We start from the raw sequence: 22,726 nt of genomic DNA on the forward strand, positions 1-22,726 counted from the left end.
CCCGAAGAGTTGACTTTTGTTGACTTTTAGGGTTTGGTCAACATTTGGGTCTTTGAGCCATGAGAGGGGTAAAATGGTCTTTTACCCTTCTGAGAGTGCTAAGAGAGGGAACAGTCTAGCCTTGAGAGTTGTATTGATTAGAGTGCTTATTCCATGTGATTAGGCGGAGGCTAGAGCAGATTTTACCGAGTTTGAGATTACCGAGTTACCCGAGGTGAGACTTCTCACTATACTGTACCTGGAAGGGTACTTATGTGTGACCGGAAGGTCTTGTATGCTATGACATGTATGTGCTATATGTGGTTATGTGATATGTATGTGCTATGTATGTTATGTATGGTATGGACCGGAAGGTCAAGATGATATGGACCGGAAGGTCAAGAGGTTACAGACCGGAAGGTCGATACGGGTAGGACCGGAAGGTCTACCGGGATTTAGGACGGAAGTCCCTGAGACACATGGATCGGAAGATCCTACAGAGTTATGGCCTGGAAAGGCGTATGTGTGGGATGTGGTATTTTGGGGAACTGACTAAGCATTTATGCTTACAGTTGTTATGATATGTGTTCCAGGTACTAGCGAGGATCGCGGGAAGGCGCCGGCATGATTCATAAACACTTATGGAGTTTATATTATTGAGATTCTGGGACATGTTTTGTTATGACACAGTGAATACATTATGTTATATGATTATCGTGTGATTGAAAGTATGATTTAAAAATGAAAAATATTTTTGAAAAATTATGTGGTTACATATGGACTGGTCGAAAGCCAAACATTGATCATGTGAGATATTTTGGGTGTGTTTCTTATGAAAAATAGTAGCCACACCTTAAAAAAAACCCGATGATAGTAGTAAGAAGCTAGTACACTTGGGAGTCGAAAAAGGTACAAAAGGTTATCTAGTACTTGATCTAGAAATTTGAGCAATTCGAGTGGGAAGAGATGTGATTTTTGAGGAAGATGCTAAGTGGGAGTGGGGACCTACAACAAAGTTCAAAGCCATGAGAAATGGAACATTCACCTTTTATATCATGCTTGATATTGAAGCTGAGCAGGAGAAGGATATTGTTACACCCCAAAACTGGAACGACGGTAACGTTCGGGGGCGGAGGACGTCATGTACAGTATCACCACAAAGTATAGTAGTAAACAAGCAACAACATAATCCATTGCATTAATAATATAATTTCATACAAGTGTAATCTGTAAAGTTATAAGACACCAAAATGTAAATCAAAATAAGAGATGAGTCTTGAACGAGCTCCATCTTCTCAAAAGCCTGGCATCGGTACCTGTCTACTGATGACCTGAGAATACAAGTTATTTTGAAAGAGTTGATCAGCTTTAAAGCTGGTGAGTTCATAAGCATTTTAGTGACATTGTTTGTATGAACGTGTGTGTAAGTACTTGATGTATAAATTTGTAAATGTTTGTATCTCCTAGAAAATCCTATATTTTCTAGTAAACGTAGCCTTCTACCAAGGCATCAATTGAAATGCATTATTGTTTCTTGTAAAAGTGTGTATTTTCCCAAGTATGGCTATCATTAACCAAAAATATAGTTTTACATTATCTTTTATGTGAAAAGATCACAATGTGAATGCAATGGGAAAATAATAAAGTACTGTAGTGTTGTATTATAGTAACTACTGTTGTACTAATTACCTTAAACCAATTGTTATTTAAAGTAACCTGTGATATGCCTGTACCATACTACCGACTAAAACACGACGATGAAAGACGTTAGAAGAAATGACATTTGGCACCCGTAGACTTGCAAGTCCCACTGTAGCGAGCATCAAGGTGTAGGATAGTCAATCCAGTATAGATCTATACACAAATTCAACGCTCTCCTTCTAGGAGATTCTGGATACAAAACGAGCCATGACAGGTGATGCCATGCCCCGTTACGTGGCTCACATTTCTGTTTTAATGTTCTTGTATATGCATGGTATGTACTAGTGTAAAGTATGTTCTCTCTGTCTAGTAGGTTCTGTTTGTTTCTCATCATAGTAAGTTATGTTTGTTTCTCATCATAGTATGTTATGTTTGTTTCTCATCATAGTATGTTATGTTTGTTTCTTATCATAGTATGTTATGTTTGTTTCTCATCATAGTATGTTATGTTTGTTTCTCATCATATTATTCTCTATCTGTTTCTCGTTATAGTATGTATTCACTCAAGTATGACCTGACTCATTGTATGTTTCATTGTTCTAGTAATAGTATTAGTAACTTCCTAAACTATACCTATTATAGTTTACTAGTAATGTTGTTTGTATGTAGGGATGGCAAAAAAACCCGAACCCGACGGGAAAACCCGATTCCCGAAGTTTTCGGGTCGGGTCGGGTCAGTACTATCGGGTATCGGACCGGGTATCTGGTTCATATCGGGTATTTTTTCTGGGTTCGGGTCAGGGAGTGGATTGTGTCTGCCCCGACGCGACTCGCCCCGAATATATATATATATATATATATATATATATATATATATATATATATATATATATATATATATATATATATATATATATATATATATATATATATATATATATATATATATTAATATTACACTTCAGCCCTAACAAAACTCCTTCACAAATCACACTTCTCACTCTTCTCTTCGTCTTCTACTCTTCTAGGTTACAGCCGACATTCCAAATTGCCGAGTCGACATTCCAAATCGACTGAAATCAAATCGCAAGCTACGAGCTTGCGATAGACGATAGTGCGACCAACGGGCAACGACAGACGATACGCAACCCACAAATCGAACAACTTTGTCTTCGATCGACGCGCTCACGCACAAGAAACAATCACAGGTAATCGATCATTCGATCGCATCTTTCTTTCTCTTCATTTTTCTTGAAATTGATCATATGTAATCGATCACTACTTTTATCTTTCTCTTCAATCGTTCCCTGTGACCCTATATCTTTCATTCCCTGTGGTAATTTGGATTCTTGAAATCAATTTCTTATTTAGAAATTAGAATATGTGTCCTACTGTATCTTTCATTCCCTGTGGTAATTTGGATTCTTGAAATCAATTTCTTATTTAGAAATCTGAATAACGTTTTGAACCTTTAGAATCTGTAAAGTAATTTGTTTTATAATAAAAACTAAGGAAATTGAATTATTTTAGAATCTGTAAATCAATTTCTTATTTAGAAATCTGAATAACGTTTTGAACCTTTAGAATCTTAAATTATTAACATTTTTATAATAAACATTAGGTGTTTATGGTGGTTCAGTTCCTGGTTCATCTTCATTTGGTTCTAGTATCTCTTCCGGTCATCGTGTTGGATTCAAAAAGCTCTTATCGGATATTGCTTCTATTACTAGAGATGATGATGAATCAGGAGGTATGAGTGGGTTGGATAACTACTTGAAGGAGAAATTGTTGCCTAAAGATATGGAACTTGATTTGTTGGCATGGTGGAAAACAAATGGGATTAAGTACCCAACACTACAAAGGATAGCTAAAGATATATTAGCTATTCCTGTTTCCACTGTTGCCTCGGAATCAGCTTTCAGCACTAGTGGAAGATTAGTAAGTCCTCATCGTAGTCGACTTCATCCAAAGACATTGGAGGCTTTAATGTGTGCTCAAAGTTGGTTGTTGAATGAAATTCGAGGTAGTATACTATTTTATATTAATTATATGAAATTGTGATTTTTTTTTGCATATTAATAATATTAATTTTATGCAGCAACTTGTCCTGAAGAGACCGAGGCATATTGTCGTTCTGTTGAATTTGATTATGATGTGGAAGAGGTAAAACGACACTTCTAAAAATATTAATTTTATATCGTTTCCATGATTTTGTTTGATTTTGAGTTTGTTTAATATTTTGTAGGAAAACACTAAAGAAAGCGGGACAACAAGTTTGGATGATTTTGTTTGATTTTGAGTTTGTAACTTTGTTTTAATGTTAATTGGTAATGTATTATTGTGATGAATTAGTTTTTCATGTTGTGTACTTGGATTTTTGGTTGGTTGGTTGATGTTACAATATTAGAGTATTAGTAATTTCTATTTGGTTAAATGATTTAAGAACTTATTTGGTATTTTAAGCCTATGCAACGTCTTAATTTATCATTATGTATTTGTAGTTTTTCCTTCTTCTTTTTTTCTGCCATATTTCGGGTTTTAGGGTCGGGTTTTCGGGTAATTATCGGGTTTCGGGTTTAGGGTCGGGTTCGAGGAAAGTTTCAGCCCCGACGGGGCGCCCCGATAAGAAACCCGTCGGGTATCGGGTCGGGTTCGGGTACATATGTAAAAATCGGGTTCGGGTTTGGGACACCATGCCCCGCCCCGAACCCGCCTCGTTGCCATTCCTATTTGTATGTATGTATGAACATGATGGTGTACCTTTGCTACCCAAAGGCACTGAACTGAATGAAGGAACTTTTATATCTATACACATATACATAATATATAACTAAGATTCAAACGACCTTCGGACAAATAACCGATACCCTAAGTCCACAACCAAACAAGGAACAGGAAGCAAGGCGAGCTATCAGTCCTAAGTCCTTTCAATTCTACTTATATAACTATATCTATATAGATATGCATTTGACAAAATATAAGTTTAAAAGAGTTTGAATAGAAAGTATTTAACATGTAAAAGTATTTGATAACCATTTTGTAGTAATTTGTTTGTTAAAACAGCTATTTGAATAGCAAATTCTTTGTTTGACAGTTATTAATCACATGTGATTGATATAATAACTATAATGTTTCAACTTGTATTCCCCCCCCCATAAAAGCATTTAAAATCATTTAAAAGGTTGATTAAGGGGTATGAACTCACCTGTAGTGAGTGGTGCGAATGAAAGATCGGGTTGTAGGATGCTAAGTGCTAAGTGTAGACTTGAGCACAACGGACCCTAATGAGCATATATTGGCATATATATGAATATAATTAGTCCATATACCACTAATCATGAAAGGAAACCACCCTAGGACCTAGAAAACACTTAGATTAAAGTGTTAGAAGCATCAAAAGTCTTCTGAAGTGGGTGTACGACCGTACAAGGTCGTGTGCGGCCACCTGGTGTGCTGCCCATTGGGTGTGAGGCCAGGTGTGTGCGGTCAGAGAGTGTGCGGTCGCACACTCCTAGGGAAAATGGTCAAAAACATGTTTTAAGGTTATATCTTGTATCCCTTAAGTGTGTTTGATCGTTTGGTAGCATACTAGTTGAGTTTGAGGCCTTAAAGCACTAAAATAAGGGGTGTACGGCCACATGAATGTGTGCGGCCGCACACTCCTTGCAGATCAAGTTCTGGACTTTTAACAAGGCTCAAATATAGCTAAACATATGTAGGAGTAGGGTACTTACAGTGTATAAGTGTATGGGGGTGTTTGGAGCTCAAGAACTTAGTAGGTTTTCTTGGTGTTCTTGGCGTTCTTCATGAACACTTGAAGATCTAAACAAAAAGAGGAATTTCATGGATGAAATCAGGTGTTGTTACTTAGGAAGTGTATTGAATCAACTTAACATAAGGAGAAACACTTACCACTTGAAGATCTATAAGAAAATTCGGATGATAGTTGAGAGAGAAGTGTGTTCTTGGATTAGGAGTGTGAAAAAAGTGTAAGGAAGGATGAGTTCTTACCATATACACTCTTGTGTGCTGCCAGGAGGGTGTGTGTGGCCGCACACCCAAGTGTGCGGCCGTACACTCCTAATGTTGGAGTGTTTGGCCACTTTTTGCGTATGGTGAACTTGCGGAACACAAATCCAAACTTCTAACTTGCATTTACTAGGTTTAGAACACCCAAATGACTCAAAACAAAGCTAGTAAATAGCAAAAAACGAGGCTAACTTTAATTGATTTGAATAATAGCACTAGATGAAAATTTCGGGTTGCCACAGATATCCATCCAAATTTTGATGAAGACTATACACCACAAAGTAGCCCGGTTACGCCTCAATTATCACTTGATAGTTCATCCGAAAGCGAAGCTCCACAAAGATATACTAGTTTGGCCGATATTTATGAAGAAAGTGATGAACTTATGTTATTAAAATATGAAGAAGAACCGGTAACTTTCTCAAGTTCAATTGAAAGTAAAGAATGGATGGAAGCTATGATAGAAGACCCATTGGTTTAAAATGGGTATACAAGATCAAACAAGACCTGGATGGAAAAATATTTAAGTATAAAGCGAGGCTAGTCGCTAAAGGATACGTACAAAAACAAGGCATATATTTTGATGAAGTATTCGCACCGGTTTCTCGTTTGGAAACCATTCGAATCATACTTGCTTGTGCTGCTTCAAATGGATGGAATGTACATCATCTTGATGTAAAATCGGCTTTCATAAATGGGAATTTCGAAAAAGAAGTTTGTGTGACACAACCGGAGGTATTCGTGAAGAAATATAAACCAAAAATGGTGTACAAATTAGCAAAAGCATTGTATGATTTGCGCCAAGCTCCACAAGCTTGGAATTTTCGCTTAAACCAATGCATGAAAGATATGGGGTTTGAAAGGTGTCCACAAGAGTATGCAGTTTACACAAAGAAAAAGAAGGTGAGCATACTAATAATTTGTGTCTATGTTGATGATCAAATTGTCACCGGAAGTCACAAGGATGAGATAATCAAGTTCAAACAACAAATTAGCAAGGAGTTTGAAATGAGTGATCTTGGGATCATTGCTTACTATTTAGGCATTGAGGTTAATCAACATAAAAATGGTCTCACTTTGATATAGACGAATTATGCTAACACCATCCTAAAGAAGGATGGAATGTTTAAATGTAATCCTTGAAGGTACCCTATTGAGTCAAAGCTACAATTGACTATGGATGAAGAAGGTAAACTCGTCGACCCCACCTCATATCGAAGAATCATAGGAGGCCTAAGATATCTTACTCACACTCGAACCGACATAGCTTATTCTATAGGCATTGTGAGTCGCTTCATGGAGAAACCAACGAACCAACATAAACTAGTTGTGAAGCACATAGTAACGTATGTTAAAGGAATTGTGGACTATGGCTTGTCATATACGAAAGGTGGAAAGAATAGCGTGATTGGATACACTAATAATGATCTAGCAAGAGATGTTGAAGATAGAAGTAGTACAAGTAAAATGGCGTTTTACTTAGACAACAATCTTGTTACTTGGAGTTCACGAAAGCAAAAGTGTGTTGCATTGTCATCATGTGAAGCAGATTTTATGGCAACTAATAATGCAACATGTCAGAGCATTTGGATAAGTAGGTTGCTTGGTGTGTTGACTAGAAGAAATCTTGGTCCATTTGAATTGAATGTAGATAACAAGTCAGCTTTGGATTTGATGACAAATCCAGTCTTTCATGGAAGAAGTAAACATATTGATACAAGGTATCACTTCATTCGTGAGCATATAGAAAGAGGCAATGTTATAGTAAATCATGTGAATACTAATGAGCAGAAAGCTAATATCTTGACTAAGCCTATGAAAAAAGTGAAGTTTGAAGCAATGCGAAAGTTCCTTAGAGTAAAAGATGTGAAGATTCTGGATTAAGGGGAGAACGTTAGGAATAATCCGGATTAGTAGTTTAGTACAACTAGGATTTCTTTACCTATAAATAGTTATAGTTATAGTTCTTTTTAGTTTGAATAATCCGGATTAGTAGTTTAGTTCTTTTTAGTTTGAATAATCTGGATTCGTAGTTTAGTACAACTAGGAAAGTTACATATTTTTTGTTTGCCTATAAATAGTTATAGTTCTTTTTAGTTTGAATAATAAGAGAAAAAGTAGTAAAGTTCTTTTCCTTCCTTCTTCATATTTTCATGCACGCTTTTTTCTTTCCTGTCAATTTTCCTTCTTTTTTTATTGCTTTCTTCTTGCTTTGTTTCTGATTCATAACATCATATTAAAGATAGTAAACCATCATTGTTTAAGAAGTTTAAACCAACAGACCTCACAAGTTCTTCTGTACTAAGCTTCTTGAAACTCCTCCATCTTTACGTTAAATATTGTTCTATGCTGGTGATATATGAGCTTTTGAGAAAAGACTACATTATCCTGTCATTACATGAATAATAAAAAAATGACAAAAAAATTTGTTGCCTTTTGTTCCTTGATGCTCTGTTCAAGTGTTTTCGGTTGGAATGTATAAAAAAAAATCAATGTCAAGGGCATTATGGTAACATCAAGGGAAAGACTATATGTATGGTTTCTCTTATTTTCTCTTCACACGAGTCGTTGGATAGAAAAAGACAAGAACTTGATGTCAAATCATTTTGATTTTTCATGAACAATAAGAGGTTTTTTGTTTATTATACAAATAAAAAAAAGGTTGCAGCTGATGTGATCCCACGTTGTGAAAATGTTCAAGAGAAAGCTAAAAGATTTTAGAAAATTGTTGAATGCATGTTACTCTCATTGTATTGTCACTGTTAATGTATATATGGAGGCACAAAGTAGTGTGTCTCTCTTATAGACAAAGAAAAGGAAATAAGGAATGGACAAGGCGACATCATCAAGTCTAAAAAATAGCCACTTCCGAGAATAAACTCAATACAAGGGAAGTTTGGTCAAATCATACAAAGTTTCCATTTGATTTGTGAAATTATGGAAGAGGTTTCTTAAAAAGTTATGTTTTTGCATACAAAGTTTCCATTTGATTTGTGAAATTATGTAAGAGGTTTCTTAACAAGTTAAAGGAAGATGCAAAAAAGTGATATGCACGAGGTTGTAAGTTCATCAGTTCAACCGAAAATTCAATGCGTAACAGGGGTGCGTGAATGTCAAAAAGCTATCGAGAAAGTGTTGTTGTCTGTTTGCGTGTGGCAATGTTCTACTGCATTTACTGAAATGGAAAGTAGCTTGGGGTTCTTAATTCAGAAAAGGTATAAAAAAGAGGGATGAACAGCTGTTGCCAAAAGCTTAAACTCCAGTTGTGAAATTGGACAGCAAGCCTCATGGTTGTTCCTACCATCTCAAAGCTTTGTAAAATAAAAATTATAAAAACAACATTTTCTTTGTTATTTTTTTTAAAAAAAGAATAGCTTTCGTTAGTTAATAAAAAATGATGAAAAAAATATCGTATTTTTAAAGCTCCAATTAGTTTTCCTTTTATTAATAAATTCGTTTTTCAAAGTTTTAATTATATATAAATTGGATAAAATAAAATATAAAAAAAGATAAAATCCATGTCAATTATGTGTCTCACTGTTACCGTGATTGACTAAGATATTACCTTACCCCTCCTATTTCTGGGGGAAAAACTTAACGATGTATCTGATGTTCAAATATCTTTGAACATTAGAACTTATTTACCCCCCCCCCCCCAAAGCTCCTACCAGTTATGTATTTTTTGTGTGTTCAAAGTTCCTTGGTTTCAGGCACTGATTTGAAGTTAAACAAGATATAACATGAATGCTTGATCATGTTTTGTTTTTAGATGGTTTTACATGGGTCTTGGTGATGGTCTACCAAATGTGTCAATACACATTTGGTTCAATATTTGCAATTTTATTGCACCATCTTAACGGAACAGACGAGAAATGTCATGATTTATGATCATATATTGTGCTTACAAAGTGTCTCAAGCAATTAAATCGAAAGCATAAGGGATAAATCAAGTTTGACCAAGGCAACTGACCTGAAATTGAAAAGCTGGTAGTAATGATTTTTGAAGTTGAGACATATGCTTCATCTGGTAAGGTCACACATTCTAAAAATCATTCTACCTATCATGATTTGACTGTGGCATTTCGTAAGCCAAGTATGTAACAATCGACAATTCTTCTCCCTAGAAGCATGTTTTCGAATGTGCCTAAATATGTCTAAGTGTCACATCAACAAGAGCATCTATTGATATGACATTGAGTCACCCAATCATGTTGATTGTCAAATGTCACACCTCCAAACCGGAACGACGGAAATGTTTTGGGGCGGAGGACGTCATGTACAGTATCACAACAATGCATAGTAGTAATCAAAGTAGAACAACCATTGTATTTACAAAGTTATAAGTTTTACATCTGAGTTCAAAACATAGTATGTATAACACCAAAAGTGTAAGTTTAAAAGACATGAGTTTATATAGCTCCGTCTTCTCAAAAGCTGTTGATGTACCTGTGTACTGTTTCCCTGAGAATACAAGTAGTTTTGAAAAGGTGTCAACAATTAAATTGGTGAGTGCATAAGTATTTTTATAACTGAAGTCTGTTTATCTTGTTTTTTGATAAAGTAATCATCTTTTTCCCAGAAAATCCTATATTTTCTGGTGTAGTATAATGTAAGTAAAACGTGTGAAAGTGATTGTACTCTAATGTGGTGAATTGTAATTTAGTTAACTAGAATTCATGAAAAGTATGTTTTCTCTGTACTGAAATAGTATTTAGTACTTATACTTGTAAAATGTTGTATGATCGTTTCATTTTAATAAAACTATGTGAAGTTGTTTCCTTATTCATACACTAATCATTTTATTCAATACCAAATTGTGAGATATTATATCCATACTATATTACCTAAGATGGACTGAACACGACGTTCTTCAGGCGTCATAAAAGCTACAACATTTGTCACCACAGGTCTCCCGACCTAGCTGTTGCAAGTAGCTCTGGTGCGGGATTGTCAATCCCGTATAGATCTATACACAAGTGTCATGCTCCCCCTCCAGGAGATTCTGGTTATAATTTCAGGACTTGGTTGGTACTTAGAAAAGTATGTGAAGATTGTATCACAATTGCTATATTGATGATTATGTGTAAAATAATGAAAAGTTACTTTGAAATAAATACACTGTAAGTAAGTTTCATAAACTATGATTTATATGTTTGTTATCAGTAAAGTATTCTGTTTGTTTTCTGAAAAATGTCCTCTACTTGTTTTCCGTTATGTACTCTGTTTGTTTTCTGTTATGTATTTTGTACCTTGAAACCAATGAATAAGTTCTCTAAACTATACCTATTATAGTTTATTGTTTGTTTTACTGTAATGAAAACCTTTGTTAACTTTTGTAAGAATCTGTAATAGTGTTATTCTATGAAATCCAATGTTTGTACTTAAATAGTACAAAACAGTTTGAAAACCATTTTATATTTATATAAATGTAATATTTATATAATCAAAGATTCGCGACAAAACCGGTAAAATGCTGTCAAGTGTAAAAAGTGAAATTTCAATAAAATACTTTTTAGCCTTAGGTATATAAACGAAAATCGTAGATTACGTTAAACCGTAAACGTGTATAAAAAGAACGTCCAAATCTGACTTCGTATGAGGAAGTTATGATTCTTCTAAATTTCAGATATAACAATAGACAGCTAAAAACTCGAAATAGAGATCGAGCGACTTTTAGCCGACACAACCTAAACCAGAATTGAAGATCTCGACAATAGTAGTACAACGGTAAAAACTTAAGTCAATATTAGCCGATGGAGTCTAAACGAAAGTTGTAGAGCATAATATCACCTACGCGTGGATATAAAGAACGTTGAAATCGGAGCTCGTATGCGAGAGATATGAATTCCTGAAGTTCGGGGCACGCAAACCAAACCTTATCCGAAGACCCACGACGTGAGCTAGAGACTCACGACGTGAGTCTATGACTGATTTGTGCCAGAGTTAGACCAGCAGACATCGCATCTACGGACCAAACTCACAACGTGAGCCATCCCATGCTCACGACATGAGTCCTGAAATTTCACCCTATAAATAAGATGCGAGGGTTCCGACTTCTCTTGCACAATTTCACTATCTCTCCCCCATTTTTCCACTTCCAAGACTTTCGAAGATACCCTGACCCACGACGTGAACAAACTCACGATGTAAGCCATCCCATGCTCACGAAATATACTTATACACGTATAGATCCACTTTTACCATTTTTAGTAAGAAATATACTTATACATTCCAATCTTTGGAACTTTTCAAACTACCACACATACATGGAAAATATCGGATTTTCTAGAAACACGCTCAATTATTTTTTGAAAGACATACAATTTTAGTACAAAAATAATTATGAACTCACCAACTTAATTGTTGACACTTTTCAAAACTACTTGTATTTCTCAGGGAATCATTAATACATGTAAAACATAAGCTTTTGGAGAAGGGACGCTAAGGCGTCAGTTTTCAAAACTTATTAAATCATCATACTGTAATATTCTTTTGAGACATGTAACACATGCAACAATGTAACTTTCAAATTAAATTATGATGGTTGTGTTTACTTTCTTTACAAATATTCAACTGTTATGATACTACGTGAAGTCATCCACCCCCGAATGTTTCCGCCATTCTGGTTTGGGGTGTGATAGATTGGTATCAGAGCATTGTTTATAGTGAACTAAGTATATCGAACCACATAAGATATACAAACTATAAATGCAAAGGGACTAAAACCCTCTGACAAAACGTTTTCACAAACTATACTTTTAAGAAAATAAAATACTAGTTTTATAAAAGTATTAGTACATGCATGCATCGGTCTACTATCATAGCCAAAAAAATTTCAAAAGCATTAAGGCAAGTTGGACACTACGATTTGGCCTCGAGGTATATAATTCGATCAAGAATAAATATAGCCTGATCAACTATATTTATCCGAGATATGACCAACGTATGTCGGGGAATGGTCGTAGTGAGCAACAAGTCAAAAACTTACCAAAGAAAACACTAGAAACAAACTTACAAATTTAAAATACTATAGGAGTATTTTATGGTACTCTGAGAACTGTAATAATCGTGCGAACCTCGAGATTTAGTTGGAAATAGGAATCGTCAAATAAATAGAATTATACTTATCAAAAATTACCCTTTTTACTCCCAATTTTTATATATATAATCCTCTTACCTCTATTCTTGATCAGACGAAATGGCAGGATTTCACATTCCCGGGGATCCTTACTACCCTAACCAGGGTAATGGAGGTGGGATGGAGGAGGACCCAGAAAAAGATCCCGAAGAGATTCCCGAGGAAGAGCCAGAAGAGGATCCCGAAGAGGATCCCGAGGAAGACCCAGACAAGGATTCAGAAGTGGAAGGAGATGGTGGGAGCACTGACTCGGAACTGGAGGTCTACAATCCTCCCTGGGAAGCGGCAAATCTCCGACAGAACTTTCAAGGCCCGGCGCCCCGTTGGGCTGTGGACCTGAAGCGATGGAGCAAGGAACAAGGACAATGCCCGCCTTACGGCATGGGACAAGGCTTTTATAACCTCAGCAATGGAGGTTCCGCTGACAGGGCACTCCCTGTGATGATTCTTCGCATCGCAAACTAAGGCGAGGATGCAAGAGTGAATGCCAGCCAACTCTTGGACATTGGGGCCACCGCTGCAGTCACTGCAGTATGTCTTCGTCGTCTGGACGAAGAACATGAGCGAACGATAGATCACACCTTTTCCCTTCAGAAGAATATTACTGCTACTAGAGCCGAAGTGAGGGAGTTTCATAAAAGCCAAGCCGCAATGGAAAGGCACATCATCGCGGCTGAACATCCAGTAGCCCGAGCTCAAACTTCCACAACCACATACCATGGTCCGCAGCGTACCACCCGTTCTGAGTAGAGCACGTACTTCTGGCGCTATGTATATACTTATCGACTATGTGTTGGCGCTACTCTTTCTTTTATAAATATAAACCCAACAGATTGTGAGTGCACAATTCGGGGGTCTGAATGATGTCAAAAATTTCCCGCCTTCATTGATGTACCCTAGACCTATGTAAGGTCAAATTTTCCTTTTCGTTGTATCTAATATTAATACAATGAGATTGACACGTATTTATTATTTCTTTGAGTATTCCATTAAGTTCTTAAAATACTAAGGAAATGAAACACTTATTATTGTAAGCTTCCATTAACTTACAAAATTCAGGTAATGTTCGGAACGCAAAACATATAATACTAAGACTTTCCATAATCATTTCTGAAGACTTATCAAGAATTCGTCTCTTAACTTATGGCAGAATCATGCCGCCAAGAAGGAATCCCCAACACTTCAATACTACAGGAGCACCAACACCACCTCAACCACCACTTCCATCGATGGATGCTGCTCCCTTTCAGGCTGCTGTAACGGCTGCCGTAATCGCACCAATGGGACAAATGAGTAACAACGGATCAGGGGGACGCATAAATAGCTCTACTAATGGCCAAAACCAGGGTCGTTCCGGGGAATGTACTTACAAGGTCTTCGCCAACAGCAAACTCATACCCTTTAATGGTACTGGAGGAGTTATGTCTCTATCCCAATGGATAGAGAAAACAGAAGCTGTATTCGAGATCTGCTCATGCCCCGAAGGGAGCAAAGTAAAATTTGATGCCTGCACTTTCTCTGAAGGAGCCCTAACGTGGTGGAATGGCCACGTCAAGTCATTAACTCTGGTGGTGGCAAACTCCATGGGTTGGGAGAACCTGAAGCAAATGCTACTGCAAGAGTACTGCCCAAGGGGCGAAATTCAGAAACTTGAACAGGAGATTTGGGGCCTTACTATGGTGGGCTCGGACATCACAACCTAGACGAATAGGTTCAGTGACTTGACAATACTTTGCCCAGGGATGATGGACCTATAAAGAAGGAAGGTGGAAAGGTATATCTGGGGGTTGTCGCCCCAGCTTCGAGGAAGTGTGCTAGCTTCCAAACCCACGACGTTCGATAGTGCCAAACAACTGGAACAATCCCTCGTTGATCATGGAGTCTGCCAAGACGTCATGACCGTCGTCCCAGAGCGAACCAGAGGAAGCAACAACAATAACAATGATGCCAACAACAACAACAACAAGAAACTTTGGAACAAGAGGAAAGGTCAATCTTCGCAAGAACCTTCAAAGAAACAATAGATAGTGGCGGTCCATGCCGCTACTACCCCCACTGCTGCCCTTGTTTCCCCTACGCCAGTATAACAATATGCTGGGAACCTACCAAAGTGCAACAAATGCAATTACCATCACCATGAAAATTGTCGGGAGATGCACTGTAAAAACTGCGACAGGAAAGGGCACACTACCCGTTTATGTACGGCACCGGCACGACCAATCACCCAAGTTCCTGGTACTGGGGTGAGCCAGGCATTTTATGGGTGTGGGGAAATTGGGCACTATAAGAGGGATTGCCCTAAGGCAAAGAATGCTGGCAACATAGGAAGAGTGTTGGCAATAGGGCAGAACGAAGCAAGAGCCGATCCCACAGTGGTTACGGGTACGTTTCTCCTCAACAACATTTATGCATGCATACTCTTTGACTGTGGTGCGGAGAGAAGTTTCGTGAGCCATAAGTTCAAACACTTACTTAATAAAAAACACCAAGCACTCAATAAGATATTTACAGTAGAAATGGAAAACGGTAAAACGGAAAGCACAAACGATTTGTATGTAGGCTGCACACTAGCTCTAAACGAACACGTTTTCCAAATCGATCTAATGCCGATCACTATAAGAAGCTTTGATGTCATCATCAGTATGGATTGTTTAAGCCTTCACCATGCCAATATACTGTGTCACGAAAAGGCCGTTCGCCTTAATCTGCCAAGTGGCGAAACTCTTGTCATTTATAGTGACAAACCCAGTACCAATTTACAAATCATCTCTTGCGTCAAAGCCCAAAAATATATGCAAAAAGAATCATGCCTTCCTAGCCCACGTGGTAGATAAGAAACAAGAAACAAAAGACATTAAAGACATTCCGGAAGTCTGCAACTTCACCGACATTTTCCCTGGAGATCTTCCAGGAGTTCCACCAGAACGTCAAGTCGAGTTCAGAATCGACTTGATTCCCGGAGCTACCCCAGTAGCAAAATCGTCGTACCGTCTAGCACCGCCAGAAATGCAGGAATTATCCAGCCAGGTGAACGAACTTCTTAGCAAAGGATTCATCAGCCCGAGCTTCTCACCTTGGAAAAACCGGTTCCGTTCGTAAAGAAGAAGGACGGATCTTTTCGCATGTGCATCGATTACTGGGAACTAAACAAACTCACGATCAAGAACCGATATCCCTTACCAGGCATAGACGATCTGTTCGACCAACTACAAGGAGTGAGCAACTTCTCAAAGATCCATTTAAGATCTGGGTATCACCAGCTGCGAGTCCTGGAAGGAGACGTTCCCAAAACGGCGTTCCGAACTCGCTATGGTCACTACGAGTTTGTAGTGATGCCCTTCGGATTGAAAAATGCACCGGCGGTATTCATGGACTTGATGAACCGAGTATGTCGTCCCTTCCTGGACAAATTTGTGATCGTGTTCAAAGATGATATACTCATCTATTCAAGGAGTAAAGAGGAACATAACCAACACCTCCGACAGGTCTTGGAAACATTACGGACGGAGAAGCTATACGCAAAATTCTCAAAGTGCGAATTTTTGATTCGGAGAGTAGATTTCCTAGGCCATATGGTCAGCAGGGAAGGGATACACGTGGACCCTTCCAAAATCAAGAAAATCGAGAACTGGACAACTCCAAGGACTCCAATGCAAATCCGGCAATTCTTGGGCCTTGCTGGGTATTACCGAAGGTGCATACAAAACTTCTCGAAGATTGCTAAGCCACTTACCACCCTGACTCAGAAAGGTGTAACCTTCAGCTGGGGAGAAAAACAAGACACCGCGTTCCAAACACTAAAGCAAGCCCTATGCAGCGCACCTATATTATCCTTTCCACAAGGAACAGAAGACTTTGTGGTCTACTGTGATGCGTCAAACCAGGGCCTCGTATGTGTTCTAATGCAATGAGGAAAAGTCATCGCATACGCCTCGAGACAGCTCAAGACACACGAGTTCAACTACACCACGCACGATCTCGAACTGGGAGCAGTCGTTTTTGCTCTAAAGATATGGAGAAACTATCTCTACGGCACGAAATATACAATATTCAGCGATCATAAAAGCCTTCAACACATCCTCAATCAAAAGGAAATCAACATGAGGCATAGACGATGGGTAGAACTACTAAACGATTACGAATGCGAAATTCTTTATCATCCCGGAAAAGCTAATGTAGTAGCTGATGCCCTCAGCCGAAAGGAATACTCGGGTCGCCGAGTGAAATCCTTAACCATGACGATCCATTCAAACATGTCCACACAAATCAAGGAAGATCAATTAGAAGCCTTGAAATCCAAAAATGCGGCGGGTGAAGCCTTAAGAGGAATGGATAAGAATCTTGAAGTCAAGGATGACGGAGTTCGTTACTTCATTAATCGGATCTGGACGCTGAAGTTTGGCGGATTCAGAGATGTTGTCATGAATGAGGCTCATAAGACTCGATACTCCGTACATCCCGGTTCAGAGAAAATGTACCTGGATCTCAAGAAACTGTATTGGTGGCCAAACATGAAAGCTGACATCACTACCTATGTAGGTAAATGTCTGACTTGCGCCAAAGTCAAGGTAGAGTACCAAAAGCCCTCGGGGTTATTGTAACAACCTGAAATACCCGAGTGGAAGTGGGAGCGGATAACCGTGGATTTCATAATCAAGTTACCCAAGACAGCGAGTGGACTTGACACTATCTGGGTGATCGTCAACAGGTTAAGCAAATCCGCACACTTCCTAGCAATAAAGGAAAGAGATAAACTGGAGAAACTAACTAGAACATACATCAGGGAGATTGTACGACTGCATGGTGTACCAATATCCATTATCTCAGACCGAGATAGTAGATTCACCTCGAGGTTCTAGGAGTCACTGCAAAAATCTTTAGGAACGAGATTAGACATGAGTACCGCCTACCACCCACAAACCGACGGTCAGAGTGAGAGAACCATTCAAACCTTAGAAGACATGATAAGAGCTTGTGTGATCGATTTTGGTAATGCTTGGGATACCCATTTACCATTGGTCGAGTTCTCGTACAACAATAGCTACCACACTAGCATCAAATTTGCTCCATTCGAAGCCCTCTATGGCCGCAAGTGCAGATCACCTCTGTGATGGGCTGAAGTGGGTGACACACAACTAGCTAGAGGTCAAGTACCCGACATCACTCTCACTGGCCCGGAAATCATAAGGGAAACTACCGAGAAGATTGTCCAAATCCGAGAACGACTAAAGGCTTCAAGAGACAGACAAAAGAGTTACGCGGATAAAAGACGGAAACCCTTGGAATTCCTGGTTGGGGACCGGGTACTATTGAAAGTCTCACCCTGGAAGGGATTAATACGTTTCAGAAAGTGTGGGAAACTAAACCCTAGGTATGTCGGACCATTCGAGATCCTTGCCAGGATCGACACGGTAGCATACAAACTTTGATTACCGCAGGAACTCAATAACGTACACCCTACCTTTCACGTGTAAAACCTAAAGAAGTGCTTGTCCGATGAGACCCTCGTCATCCCTCTGGAAGAAATTGAGATCAACGAGAGTCTCCACTTCGTAGAAGAGCCAGTAGAAATCATGGATCGGAAAATTAAAAGAACTAAACAAAGTCGCATACCCTTTGTGAAGGTCCGTTGGAATGCCAAGCGAGGTCCTGAATACACCTGGGAGCGCGAGGATCAGATGAAGCAAAAGTACCCGCATCTTTTTCCTAGTCCATGAAATCTATCTTAGATTAAATTTCGGGACGAAATTCCCTCTAACGGAGGGATGATGTGACAACCCGATATTTTAAGACAATGTAATGATCTAAAGTCAAATATTATAATCTATTTGTTGGAATCAATAAAAATACCGTCAAAAACGAATTGTTCAAAAGTCGCAATTGGGTTACATAAAATGTTAGATATCGTGTCAAGGTTTTTAGAAATATAAACAACACCCAAATCCGAGTTATAACGAAGAAGTTATGACTAATCAAGGATTCGCGACAAAATCGGTAAACCGCTGTCAAGTGTAAAAAGTGAAATTTCAATAAAATACTTTTTAGCCTTAGGTATCTAAACGAAAATCGTAGATTATGTTAAACCGCAAACGTGTATAAAAATAACGTCCAAATCTGACTTCGTATGAGGAAGTTATGATTCTTCTAAGTTTCGGATATAACAGTAGACAACTAAAAACTCGAAATAGAGATCGAGCGACTTTTAGCTGACGCAACCTAAACGAGAATTGAAGATATCGACAATAGTAGTACAACGGAAAAAAGACAGACGAAAACGGACGTCAGATGAAGAAGATATGAAATTTTAACGGACTTTTTCTGTCCCGGCCTGTTAAAAATATAATATTAAAAACTTAAATGAAAGTTAGCCGACGGAGTCTAAACGAAAGTTGTAGAGCATAATCTCACCTACGCGTGGATATAAAGAACGTCGAAATCGGAGCTTGTATGTGAGATATATGAATTTCTGAAGTTCGGGGAACGCAAACCAAACCTTATCCGAAGACCCACGACGTGAGCTAGAGACTCACGACGTGAGTCTATGACTGATGTGTGCCAGAGTTAGACCACCAGACATCGCATCTACGGACCAAAGTCACAACGTGAGCCATCCCATGCTCACGACATGAGTCCTGAAATTTCACCCTATAAATAAGATGCGAGGGTTCCGACTTCTCTTGCACAATTTCACTATCTCTCCCCCATTTTTCCACTTCCAAGCCTTTCGAAGATACCCTGACGCCACGGTTCCGTGTCCATGATCCGACGAAGGTCCGAAGCTCTGAGATTCTCGAGAAACTTACCACTTCCCGGTCGAGGTGCTACCCGAGAAAGTCTCGTTTCATCAAATCAGCACACGTTCCAGGTGACTTCACACCCCTACATTTTCACGTCTTTTCATGTTTTAGGGGGAAATACAAGTGAAACACGATAAAAACTGACGTTGAAATACTTATAAGTTTAAATGCTTTACCTACATCTTATATATAAATGTTAAATACATAACATCCTTATATTCACAAGGAAATACTTACACAAAAGAGAAAATACTTATATTCACAAGGAAAATTGACTTTTCATTCCGTAAATCCTTTGATACTATGTTTTGTGAGACATCCGGCTTCACCGTACTCTCAAGTACGCATTTCAAGTCCTGTATTATAAACCATAATCTCTTGTAGGGAGAGCATGATACTTGTGTATAGATCTATACGGGATTGACAATCCCGTACCTAAACTGTTAGCTACAGTTAGACCGGCAAGTCTGGGATGACAAACGCCATAGCACTGCAACACCTGAAGAACGTTGTTACAGGCAGTCTGGGTGAATAGCATGGTTATAAAACTCACATGTAGTATCAAAATATTTTTGATTTACGAGACTATTAAATGTATTCAGTAATTACATTATACACGTATAGATCCACTTACACCATTTTTAGTACGAAAGATACTTATATATTCTAATCTTTGGAACTTTTCAAACTACCACACATACATGGAAAATATCGGATTTTCTAGAAACACGCTCAGTTATTTTTTGAAAGACATTCAATTTTAGTGCAAAAACGCTTATGAACTCACCAACTTAATTGTTGACACTTTTCAAAACTACTTGTATTTCTTAGGGAATCATTAATACAGGTAAAACAACAACTTTGGAGAAGGGACACTAAGGCATCAATTTTCAAAACTTATTAAATCATCATATTGTAATACTCTTTTGAGACATGTAACACATGCAACATTGTAACTTTCAAAATATATTATGATGGTTGTGTTTACTTTCTTTACAAATATCCAACTGTTATGATACTACGTGAAGTCATCCACCCCCGAATTTTCGGCCATTCTGGTTTGGGGGTGTGACACAAACTGAGACGGCGGAAACGTTCGGGGGCGGATGACGTCATGTACAGTATCACAACAATTGTATCATAGGAATCAAAGCAACAACAACCATTGTATTAATAATATAGAGTTTACATTGTATTCGAATCACAGTTTGATTAACTCCAAAAGTAAATAGCAAAACAAAGACTTGAAGCTACTATGCTCCATCTTCTCGAAACCTGAGTGTGTGCCTGTCTACTAGTTTCCTGAGAATACAATTGATTTTGAAAGGTTATAGACATTTAAGTTGGTGAGTTCATCAGCATTTTGTTTTAGAGAATAAGTTCTTTGTTCCATGAAAATGTTCGCGTGTTCCTCCAGAAAATCCTATATTTTGTTAATAAGTGATGATAAGTAACGTGACCATACCAGTTCCTTCTACAATCACATAGTGAATACAAGTTTTGTGTAATCCAGATCGAATGGACAGTTGAATGTGTAGATCTGCCCTAAGCCCACAACCAAACAAGGAACACGAAGTAAGGCGGAAATCACACATTCCACTATCTATCGGATCCTCATTAAATATAACCCTAACATATTCACTAGGTAATCACAGGGTTAAAAATAATGATCCCTTTATGTGATGAGTGTGTTCGTTCAGAAAGTTCTATATTTTTTTAGTAAAATGGAATGTAGTCTGAGGCCCTTCAGACCAAAATGTATAAATGTTATTGTACTCTAAATTAGTAATATTGCGTAGTTTTAATCTATATAAAAGCCATTTGGATGTATGATTTCCGAAATGAAAGTTGTTCTGTACTTGAAAACAGTGTAATGTAGTTTTATGATGATAATAAAACCCTTTTTATGTGATTTTTAAATCCCCGTAAACCATATGGATTGTTAATACCCCGTGTGAGTTATTACAACCATGCTATGACCCAGTCAACCTTGTAACGACATTCTTCAGGCATCGGAATCGTTGTGACATTTGTCACCCCAGACATGCCGGTCTAGCAGTGCATGCAGCTTAGGTGTGGGTTTGTCAAACCCAATATAGATCTATGCACAACTATCACGCACTCCCTACAAGAGACTCTGGTTACAATTACAGGACTTTAATACAGTACTTTCAAAGTACCATGAAGCAGAATGTCTCACAAATTTATTCATTAACAGGTTTACGTAAAGTGAAATGAAAAATCCTTTTTGTAATGAAACGAACCTTTCCTAGTAAGTTTGTGGTGTAAATGAAACATAAACTATACCTACAAAAGTTTATCATTAATGTTTTGTAGAGAAGAAAACCCATATATGTATGATTATTACTCTTTTCATGTGTGTAAAATAGTATGAAAAATAATCATTTTGTATCTCTATGATATTACACACTTTGCTCAACATGTTACAAAGTGTTAATGAACTTGTAAACCATTTTTCTAGTTTTAACTTTTATATTCCTGTTTTTATAAAATTTATAGAAAAATCATCGAAAGTGGAAATCTGAATCCGTAAACTCTGAGAGTTTAGAAAATGAGTTTACTTTGTTCAGAATTTTTATTATAATTTTTAGTGGTCTCTAACTAGTGTGAAAATGTTAATATTTACGGACTGGTCTGAAATCATTTCTGAAATGATAGGCAGTTTTGTAAAAATCTCCATAAATTGTAGAAAACTCGTATGAATGCGTGCAAGTAGTTCTTAGAAAGGTATAAGCCTGAGCTACTTGTATATAAAACAAATTTGAAAAATATTATGTTTGAGGTGGTCAAAACAATCCGTGAACAGACCATAACTTTTCTATTGAAAGCTAATGTTTAAGTTTAGATTATGTTTTTGGTGTTATAACTTGTATCCCCCCCATAAAACTTGAAAAAAAACATGAAAATGTAGGGGTATGAGCTCACCTTGAGAGATTTCTTGTAGAATGGAGGGTTGAGGATGAAGGATTTCAAGCCAAGAACACTTGAAAGATGCTTGAAGATTTGAAGATCCTAAGAACAAATATGAAGACAGTTATGTAACGATTTACAATTTATATCAATATGTGAAGATTGTGTAGAAGTTGAAAGAAGATACTTACCAAAAATGGAGGAAATACTC

At 37.8% G+C, this 22,726-nt stretch overlaps 1 long non-coding RNA gene and 1 pseudogene across 1 annotated transcript; both read left to right on the forward strand.

The window, feature by feature from the left end:
• The first annotated feature begins 3,499 nt into the window (after positions 1-3,499).
• Positions 3,500-3,984, forward strand: LOC145163202 (uncharacterized). Its single transcript, XR_013739637.1, has 3 exons — positions 3,500-3,643; positions 3,734-3,783; positions 3,866-3,984. It is a non-coding gene; the product is annotated as an uncharacterized LOC145163202 (long non-coding RNA).
• Positions 3,985-6,825: 2,841 nt separating this feature from the next.
• LOC145165028 (secreted RxLR effector protein 161 pseudogene) lies at positions 6,826-7,533 on the forward strand (annotated as a pseudogene).
• The last annotated feature ends 15,193 nt before the right edge of the window (positions 7,534-22,726 follow it).

Source organism: Lactuca virosa, chromosome 3, assembly GCF_052849685.1.
Source record: "Lactuca virosa cultivar CGN04683 chromosome 3, Lactuca_virosa_CGN04683_v6, whole genome shotgun sequence".
Lineage (NCBI taxonomy): Eukaryota > Viridiplantae > Streptophyta > Magnoliopsida > Asterales > Asteraceae > Lactuca > Lactuca virosa.